Source organism: Spinacia oleracea, chromosome 6 (genome assembly GCF_020520425.1).
Source record: "Spinacia oleracea cultivar Varoflay chromosome 6, BTI_SOV_V1, whole genome shotgun sequence".
NCBI lineage: Eukaryota > Viridiplantae > Streptophyta > Magnoliopsida > Caryophyllales > Amaranthaceae > Spinacia > Spinacia oleracea.
In genome coordinates, this window is record NC_079492.1 from 57375460 (window position 1) to 57386659 (window position 11200).

Genomic DNA, 11200 nt, shown 5'->3' on the forward strand with positions numbered 1-11200 from the left:
GAAAATATTATCGGAAATGGAAATATTACCAGAATCGGAAATATTGCCGGAAACGGAAATATTGTCAGAATCGGAAATATTACCAGAATCGGAAAATAATTCCGGAAACGGAAATATTAAATATTTGTTCGAAACGGAAATTAATTCCGGAATCGGAAATGTTAAATATTGTTCGTATCGGAAATGAATTCCGGAATCGGAAATTTAATCGGAAGCGTATCGTACGAATAAGCATCGGACGAGGCCTGTCGGACGAGGGCCCAGCACGAAGCCAGGCCATCGCCCAGCAAGCCAAGCGCGCCACACAAACAGCCACGCCAGGCCCAGCGCAAGGCCAGGCCCAGCAGGCCGTGGCAGCGCGCACAGCGCGCGCGGGTGCTTGCGTGGGCTTGTAGCTCGCGCAGGCCTCGCTGCGTGGGCTGCTGCTCGCACGCACGCATGGGAGGCCCATCGTGGCTGCCGTGTGTGTGTGCGTAAGTGTTTGTGTTCGTGCACGTTTCCTAAAACGTGCAGAGTTCGGTTAATGATTAAATTCCTAATTCTATTTGATAAATTAATTAAATTAGAGTTCTTGTAGGATTCTAGGTTTAATTAATTTGTATCTGAATACCAGTCAGACCCAGGAGAGGCGCATTGGACTGCTGCCAAGAATATTCTGAAGTACCTGAAAAGGCACAAAGATGACTTCCTGGTCTATGGTGGAGATGATGAATTAATTATTAAAGGCTATACAGACGCAAGTTTCCAAACCGACAAAGATGATTTCAGATCACAGTCTGGGTTTTTCTTCTGCCTCAACGGAGGTGCAGTAAGCTGGAAAAGTGCTAAGCAAAGCACCATTGCGGATTCTACAACTGAAGCGGAGTACATTGCTGCACATAAAGCAGCAAAGGAAGCTATATGGCTAAGGAAGTTCATAGGTGAACTTGGTGTAGTCCCCTCCATTAAAGGACCAATAGCCCTGTATTGTGATAATAACGGAGCTATTGCACAGGCAAAGGAGCCTAGATACCACCAGAGAGTCAAGCATGTACTTCGTAGATTTCACCTTCTACGAGAGTTCGTTGAAAGAAAAGAAGTCGAGATAAACAAGATTGGAACTGATGACAACATATCAGATCCATTGACTAAACCTCTGCCGCAGGCGAAGCACAACTCGCACACTGCAGCTATGGGAATCAAGCATATTGGAGAATGGCTTTGATATCCCTGTTTAATGTTTTAAAGTTTTAGAGTTTAAATCTTTGTAAAACATGTTAGGTTATGATACATATGATATTACATAAATCATGCGGAAACAACCATTAACCCAGGATTACATATTATTTACACATAATCATATAGCATAATTTAGATGCATACTCTTTGTTGCGTGCCCTCCCTAGCTGCGCCCGAACCGAACAAGAACAAGTCTTTAGGACTCCAAGTGTCGTTCCTCCGTAGATAGTCCACAGCACGTCCGGATCCGCCTTAAGATTGACCAACTAGAATCGCCTTTAAGGTACTAGAATTTTCGGCACTTTTGAGCAAGATGTGTGGCTGAATTTTTCTCTCAAAAACTCACTTTGAATACTTTTAAAACTCGTTATAAATTGTGAACCCAGACCACATATTTATAGGGTTATGGAAAGGGAATTGGAATCCTATTCAGATACAAATTAATTAAACCTAGAATCCTACAAGAACTCTAATTTAATTAATTTATCAAATAGAATTAGGAATTTAATCATTAACCGAACTCTGCACGTTTTAGGAAACGTGCACGAACACAAACACTTACGCACACACACACGGCAGCCACGATGGGCCGCCCATGCGTGCGTGCGAGCAGCAGCCCACGCAGCGAGGCCTGCGCGAGCCACAAGCCCACGCAAGCACCCGCGCGCGCTGCGCGCGCTGTGCGCGCTGCCACGGCCTGCTGGACCTGGCCTTGCGCTGGGCCTGGCGTGGCTGTTTGTGTGGTGCGCTTGGCTTGCTGGGCGATGGCCTGGCTTCGTGCTGGGCCCTCGTCCGGCAGGCCTCATCCGATGCTTATTCGTACGATACGCTTCCGATTAAATTTCCGATTCCGGAATTCATTTCCGATACGAACAATATTTAACATTTCCGATTAATTTCCGTTTCGAACAAATATTTAATATTTCCGTTTCCGGAATTATTTTCCGATTCCGATAATATTTCCGATTCTGACAATATTTCCGTTTCCGGCAATATTTCCGATTCTGGTAATATTTCCATTTCCGATAATATTTTCCGATACGTACCATGTTTCCGTTTCCGGCAACATCTACGACTTGGATAATATTTATATTTCCGATACGATCCATATTTCCGTTTCCGGCAATATCATCGTTTCCGGAGTATTCATTTCTTGCCTGTGACGATCTCAGCTCCCACTGAAACCAAGATCCGTCGATTCCGAATATCCATAGATAGAGTATTCAATGCCATTAAATACTTGATCCGTTTACGTACTATTTGTGTGACCCTACGGGTTCAGTCAAGAGTAAGCTGTGGATTAATATCATTAATTCCACTTGAACTGAAGCGGCCTCTAGCTAGGCATTCAGCTCACTTGATCTCACTGAATTATTAACTTGTTAATTAATACTGAACCGCATTTATTAGACTTAACATAGAATGCATACTTGGACCAAGGGCATTATTTCCTTCAGTCTCCCACTTGTCCTTAGGGACAAGTGTGCATTTCCTAATTCCTTTGTCGCTCGATGCTTGCTCTTGAACATAAGGTAAGAGTTGTCATCCTTATTATGTCCAAAGGTGTTCCTCGGTTTCAGAGTTCAACTGATCAAATAAACAAATAATCATAGCCTATGATTCATCCGAGCACGGCCATGCATTTCACAGTTTCTAGCTCTCCGAGTGGACTTGTACAACTTTTAAGCATCTCATCCCGATTTATGGGAGGACAATCCCAATCTTGCGATCTTGAGATTAGACTTCGTTTGATAGGTGATTACCTGAGCGTTGCCTTTATAGCCTCCTTTTACGGTGCGACGGTTGGTCAACGTCAAAGCAACCAGTTCTCAAACAAGTAATCTCAAATCACTCAGGTATTGAGGATTTAGTGTCTAATAATTTAATGAAATTTACTTATGACAGATTTTCATCTCTTACAGTAAAGTTTCATAGGTCTTGTCCGATACTAGTCTTCCCAAAGTAAGTATCTATGCAAATGATTATGACATTGCCATGTCCACATAGTTCAAGAAACAGAACTACTAGTCATCTTGCATTCTAATCGTCTAACGTTTTCTATGCGTCCAATTTTATAGAAAACTCCGACTAGGGACCATTTTCAACTTTTGACATTCAAGTTCACTTGATAGACATTTCTTAGTCACAGGACTGGTCCTGACAGTCTATCTTGAATATATCGTCAAATTGAAGGGACTCATCATTTAATAAACCACAAATTAAATGGAAAAATGAATTCTTTTCATTTATTGTGAATGATTAACCAATAATGTTTTACAAAGATTTAAACTCTAAAACTTTAAAACATTAAACAGAGACATCAAAGCCATTCTCCAATATGCTTGATTCCCATAGCTGCAGTGTGCGAGTTGTGCTTCGCCTGCGGCAGAGGTTTAGTTAATGGATCTGATATGTTGTCATCAGTTCTAATTTTGCTTATCTCGACTTCTTTTCTTTCAACGAACTCTCGTAGAAGGTGAAATCTACGAAGTACATGCTTGACTCTCTGGTGGTGTCTAGGCTCTTTTGCATGTGCAATAGCTCCGTTATTGTCACAATACAGGGCTATTGGTCCTTTAATGGAGGGGACTAAACCAAGTTCACCTATGAACTTCCTTAGCCATATAGCTTCCTTTGCTGCTTCATGTGCAGCAATGTACTCCGCTTCAGTTGTAGAATCCGCAATGGTGCTTTGCTTAGCACTTTTCCAGCTTACTGCTCCTCCGTTGAGGCAGAAGACAAACCCAGACTGTGATCTGAAATCATCTTTGTCGGTTTGGAAACTTGCGTCCGTATAGCCTTTAACAATTAATTCATCATCTCCACCATAGACCAGGAAGTCATCTTTGTGCCTCTTCAGGTACTTCAGAATGTTCTTGGCAGCAGTCCAATGCGCCTCTCCTGGGTCTGACTGGTATCTGCTCGTAGCACTGAGTGCGTACGCAACATCCGGGCGTGTACATATCATAGCATACATTATTGAACCAATCAATGATGCATATGGAATCCCATTCATTCGTCTACGCTCATCAAGTGTTTTTGGGCACTGAGTCTTGCTTAGAGTCATTCCGTGAGACATGGGTAGGTAGCCTCGCTTGGAGTCCGCCATCTTGAACCTATCAAGCACCTTATTGATATAAGTGCTTTGACTAAGTCCAATCATCCTTTTAGATCTATCTCTGTAAATCTTGATGCCCAATATGTACTGTGCTTCTCCTAGATCCTTCATCGAAAAACATTTCCCAAGCCAAATCTTGACAGAGTTCAACATAGGAATGTCATTTCCGATAAGTAATATGTCGTCGACATATAACACTAGGAAAGCAATTTTGCTCCCACTGACCTTCTTGTATACACAAGATTCGTCTGCGTTCTTGATGAAACCAAAGTCACTGACTGCTTCATCAAAACGTATATTCCAGCTCCTGGATGCCTGCTTCAATCCGTAGATTGACTTCTTTAGCTTGCATACCTTTTTAGCTTTCTTTGGATCCTCAAAACCTTCAGGCTGTGTCATAAACACAGTTTCTGTTAAAACGCCGTTTAAGAAAGCAGTTTTGACATCCATCTGCCATATTTCGTAATCGTAATATGCAGCGATTGCTAACATTATCCGAATAGACTTTAGCATTGCAACTGGTGAAAAGGTTTCATCGTAATCCATACCGTGGACTTGCCTGTAACCTTTTGCAACCAATCTAGCTTTGAAAACTTCAAGTTTCCCATCCTTGTCCTTTTTCAGTTTGAAAACCCATTTGCTTCCAATGGCTTGGTAGCCATCTGGCAAATCGACCAAATCCCATACTTGGTTTTCAGACATGGAGTCTAATTCAGATTGCATGGCTTCTTGCCATTGCTTGGAGCTAGGGCTCGTCATAGCTTGTTTGTAAGTCGCAGGTTCATCACTTTCAAGTAATAGAACGTCATAGCTCTCGTTCGTCAAAATACCTAAGTACCTTTCCGGTTGAGATCTATATCTTTGCGATCTACGCGGGGTAACATTTCTAGATTGACCATGATTCTCACCAGATTCTTCTAAAGATCTCTGAGTTTCATCTTGAATGTCATCTTGAGCATTCTCTAGAGTTTGTTGTTCGACTCGAATTTCTTCGAGGTCTATTTTTCTCCCACTTGTCATTTTGGAAATGTGATCTTTCTCCAAAAAGACACCATCTCGAGCAACAAACACCTTGTTCTCAGATGTATTGTAGAAGTAATACCCCTTTGTTTCCTTTGGATAGCCCACAAGGATACATTTGTCAGATTTTGGATGAAGTTTGTCTGAAATTAATCGTTTGACGTATACTTCACATCCCCAAATCTTAAGAAAAGACACATTTGGAGGCTTTCCAAACCATAATTCGTATGGAGTCTTTTCGACAGCTTTAGACGGAGCTCTATTTATAGTGAGTGCAGCTGTATTTAGTGCATGTCCCCAAAATTCTAATGGAAGTTCGGCCTGACCCATCATTGACCTGACCATGTCTAGCAAGGTTCTGTTCCTCCGTTCCGACACACCGTTCCATTGTGGTGTTCCAGGAGGAGTCAATTCTGATAGAATTCCACATTCTTTCAGATGGTCATCAAATTCATAGCTCAGATATTCACCGCCTCTATCAGACCGCAGTGCCTTAATCTTCTTGCCTAATTGATTCTCTACTTCACTCTGAAATTCCTTGAATTTGTCAAAGGATTCAGACTTATGCTTCATTAGGTAGACATAACCATACCTACTGAAGTCATCAGTGAAAGTGATAAAGTAGCTGAAACCACCTCTAGCATTTGTACTCATTGGTCCACATACATCTGTATGGATTAAACCCAATAGTTCACTTTCTCTTTCTCCAACTTTAGAGAAAGGTTGCTTTGTTATTTTGCCAAGTAAACATGATTCGCATTTACCATAATCCTCTAAGTCAAATGGTTCTAGAATTCCTTCCTTTTGAAGTCTTTCTAAGCGTTTCAAGTTTATATGGCCTAATCGACAATGCCACAGATAGGTGAGATCTGAATCATCCTTTTTGGCCTTTTTGGTATTTATGTTATATACTTGTTTGTCGTGATCTAATAAATAAAGTCCATTGACTAATCTAGCAGATCCATAAAACATCTCTTTAAAATAAAACGAACAACTATTGTCTTTTATTAAAAAGGAAAATCCCTTAGCATCTAAGCAAGAAACTGAAATGATGTTTTTAGTAAGACTTGGAACATGGAAACATTCTTCCAGTTCCAAAACTAGCCCGGAGGGCAACGACAAATAGTAAGTTCCTACAGCTAATGCAGTAATCCGAGCTCCATTTCCCACTCGTAGGTCGACTTCACCCTTGCTTAACTTTCTACTTCTTCTTAGTCCCTGTGGATTGGAACATAAGTGTGAGCCACAACCTGTATCTAATACCCAAGAAGTTGAATTAGCAAGTATACAGTCTATAACGAAAATACCTGAAGATGGAACGACTGTTCCGTTCTTCTGATCTTCCTTTAGCTTTGGACATTCTCTTTTGTAATGGCCTATTCCATCACAATAAAGACAGCTTGATGTGGACTTGTCCTGCTTTGATTTAGCATTGCCCTTGGACTTTCCACCTTTCTTGAATGGTCTCTTTCTAGCCTTGAGTAAATCTTTGGCTTCACAGTCCAGTACTATTTCAGCCTTTCTGACAAGGTGAATAAATTCTGCAACTGTTTCTTCTCTTGGTTCACTTAGGTATAGTTGCTTGAAGCGACCAAACCCACTGTGTAGTGAATTGAGCAAGACAGAGACTGCCATCCTTTCGCTTATTGGTGTTCCTAGTAGACTTAGGCGATCAAAATATGAACACATAAGATCCACATGGAACCTCAGTGGGACGCCTACCCTCTGTTTAGTGCGAAGGAGCTGAACATGTGTTTCTTGGACCTCCATCCTATAACACCTGTTGGGAGAACTAACCTTTAGACCAGACATTGATTCAATCAACTCATGGACGTTCAGGTCCCTGTCCTCCGTACTTCCACGACAGATATCCCTCAGATTCTTGATGAGCGTAAAAGGTTCATAGGCTACAAACCTTTTTGCCCAATCATCAGGGATATTGTTCAGCATGAGACTCATAACCTTTTTGAGATCCGCATCCCAGGCGTAAAATCTCTCAGGGGTCATGTCTCTGGCATAGTAGCTTGGCATGGGATGTGACAGTACATATTCAAGTCCATTGAGTTTGACTATTTCAACAAGCTTAGCTTCCCATTCAAGAAAATTTGTCAGGTTCAGCTTGACCATAAGCTCAGAACCCATGATGATGTTTTGATTGTTGTTTGCCATATTAAAACTACAATTGAAAAGAATAAACAAATAAATAACCATTCAAAGTTTCTCTTAATAAACTTAAATTCTAGCATACATGCATAATTCAATGTTTATTAAGCATTTTATTCAAGTTATGTGTTCCGGCAGGTGTGAATAAAATGATTCCAAGATCCTAAAATCATTGAAGAACTAAGCACAGTTTGTCGACTTAATCCTAGAACATCTTAGGTAAGCAAAAGCCTTTTGCTAATAGTCTAGAAACTATTCTTGGTTGATAGGTACGTCTAAGAACTTATTAGGTAAACCTATCGAATTTGCCACGACATAAAAGGACTCCTTACTTATATCGTTGAGTTTCACCAAAACTAACATGTACTCACAATTATTTGTGTACCTTGCCCCTTTAGGACCAATAAGTAACACCTCGCTGAGCGAAAACTATTACTAGATTGATGTAAAGGATATCCAAGCAAGTGTATATTTTGGCATGGCACCTTTTAACTCAATTTTTAAGTTTGGAACTTAAGGCTCTTACTATGTTGGTTAGATTTTAAGTGAACTAAAATCCTTAATCATGCAACATATTCAAGCTTTTGATCTCATGCATTTTAAGACATATTTAAAAGCAACAAATAACTTAAAACATGCATAAGATATTTGTGATCTAGTATGGCCCGACTTCATCTTGAAGCTTTGACTTCAAAGTCCGTCTTGAAAATCTCCGTGGGAGGCACCATTTTCTTCAAATAGGATAAGCTATAACTAATTACAACTATTTGATGGTACGCAGACCATATTTGAATTGAAAAATAACTTTGGTACTTCAGACCAATTACATTCAAATTAATGGTACGCAGACCATATTTTCTATCCTATTTGGGCCATACTAGTCACTTCATAACCTGCAAAACAGTACATATACAATATATACCATTCACCCATTCATTATCATGAATGGCCCACATAGCTGGTTAGTAAAACACATTATGCATCACGTAAACATTTGCAGCAATTAATCAAGGGCACCAATAATCTACCAATTATTCAGTCCTTATTAATTCTAATCAAGTTGTTTTAACCTTAAGGATTTGTAGACCTAATCAAGAGTTTATGACTAAAAAGCGCTCCCACTTAAACCAATAAATTCATATGCTTTACTAATTTTAAACATAAAAATGTATTTCTAGTCTAACCGGAAACATACAAATTTAATTAAAATTTAAAGCTCATATAAATTTATAATTGAATCCAAAAAGTTTAATTTAATTTCAGTCGTTATTTAAATTAATTCATGATTTTAATTTTAGTAAAATAATTAGAATAAATAATATTTATTATAATTACAATATTCAAAATTAAAATCCAAGAAACTAATTTAAATTATTAATTTTAAAATTAATTAAAATTACGTGAACTGAAATTTTCAAATTAAACATTCAAAACGATCTAATCGTAACGCAAACACCCTACGCATTGCACGCCCATGGGCCGCACGCATACAGCCATTGCTGGCCATATGCGCGCAGCCCATGCGCTCGTCGCATAGCTGCTGCATCTCCATCGCAAGCCATCGCACGTTGTGGTGCTTGCTGCGCGCGCGCCAGCGCTCGTCGCACGCGAGCCATCGCTCGCAGTGCGCGCTCGCCAGCGCTCGCTGTGCGCGCGAGCCATCGCTCCCTGTGCGCGCGACATCGCTCGCTGGGCGCGCGAGCCATCGCTCGCTGTGCGCGCGAGCCATCGCTCGCTGTGCGCGCGACATCGCTCGCTGGGCGCGCGACATCGCTCGCTGTGCGCGCGAGCAATGCTGGGCGCAGCGCTCGTGGCACGCGAGCTTGCGCTCGCTGCGCGCGAGGCTGCGCGCTCTTGCGCGAGGCAGTGCGCGTTGTGGCGCAGCTCGCTTGCTGCCCACACGCGACTGCCTTGGCTTGCCCTTCGCCCATGCCCATTCGTCCATTGCTCGTGGCCCACGACACAAGGCAGGGCTGCTGCCTTGTGCTCGTGCACTACGCCCTTGCTCATTGCATTCGTGCCGCACGGCCGACGAGCTCCCTTGCTCGTCGTCGCATGCCCGCACTATACAACACCCCTTAAGGGTAACACGAAGCGTCCATTGCTTTGTGCGTGCAAGTTATATGAACGAATCGCATAAAAATTTAAAATTTATAAAATTAATGACAAATTAATAAATATTATTAATTTCATAATTTTAGGGCGAAAAATCGAAAATTTATTATCCAATTGATTTCCGATTTACATGGATTCAAGTCTAGGTCATAAAAATTTAAAATTTATCATAAATTTACAATTTTTATGTGGGTTTTTAATCATAGGTTTCTAATTAAATTACAATTGATTATGAAAATCAAATTAATTCTAAATTATTCTAAATTTCAACAAATTAATCATAATTACAAATTAGATTGCATAATTAACAAGACTAGGCATTCAAACTTGTTAAACATATGCAGTAGGTCAATCAAAAATTCAAGATTTATCAACAAGAATCGCAAATATTTGATTTAACATCTTAAATTTACGAAATTTTGCATTCGAAAAACTAAAACCTTCGAAAAGTCATAGTTAGGCTTCGAATTTGAGAATTCTGGGTTCGGCAGAAAAATATTAGTTTTGTCAAAATTTTAGAATGCCTTTTACATGTGGAATTGACACAAAAATCACTCGATTTGGATGAGTAACGAAGAAACTGCCGAAAAACTGCGTACGTATAATTAAATAAACGCAATTTGCAATTAATTAACAATTACGAAAATTAATCACCCCTTTTAATTCTTGCAAATTTGTAATATTTAACCATGTTCATGCAATTTAGATTATGAAAATAATAAGGGGCTCGTGATACCACTGTTAGGTTATGATACATATGATATTACATAAATCATGCGGAAACAACCATTAACCCAGGATTACATATTATTTACACATAATCATATAGCATAATTTAGATGCATACTCTTTGTTGCGTGCCCTCCCTAGCTGCGCCCGAACCGAACAAGAACAAGTCTTTAGGACTCCAAGTGTCGTCCCTCCGTAGATAGTCCACAGCACGTCCGGATCCGCCTTAAGATTGACCAACTAGAATCGCCTTTAAGGTACTAGAATTTTCGGCACTTTTGAGCAAGATGTGTGGCTGAATTTTTCTCTCAAAAACTCACTTTGAATACTTTTAAAACTCGTTATAAATTGTGAACCCAGACCACATATTTATAGGGTTATGGAAAGGGAATTGGAATCCTATTCAGATACAAATTAATTAAACCTAGAATCCTACAAGAACTCTAATTTAATTAATTTATCAAATAGAATTAGGAATTTAATCATTAACCGAACTCTGCACGTTTTAGGAAACGTGCACGAACACAAACACTAACGCACACACACACGGCAGCCACGATGGGCCGCCCATGCGTGCGTGCGAGCAGCAGCCCACGCAGCGAGGCCTGCGCGAGCCACAAGCCCACGCAAGCACCCGCGCGCGCTGCGCGCGCTGTGCGCGCTGCCACGGTCTGCTGGGCCTGGCCTTGCGCTGGGCCTGGCGTGGCTGTTTGTGTGGCGCGCTTGGCTTGCTGGGCGATGGCCTGGCTTCGTGTTGGGCCCTCGTCCGGCAGGCCTCGTCCGATGCTTATTCGTACGATACGCTTCCGATTAAATTTCCGATTCCGGAATTCATTT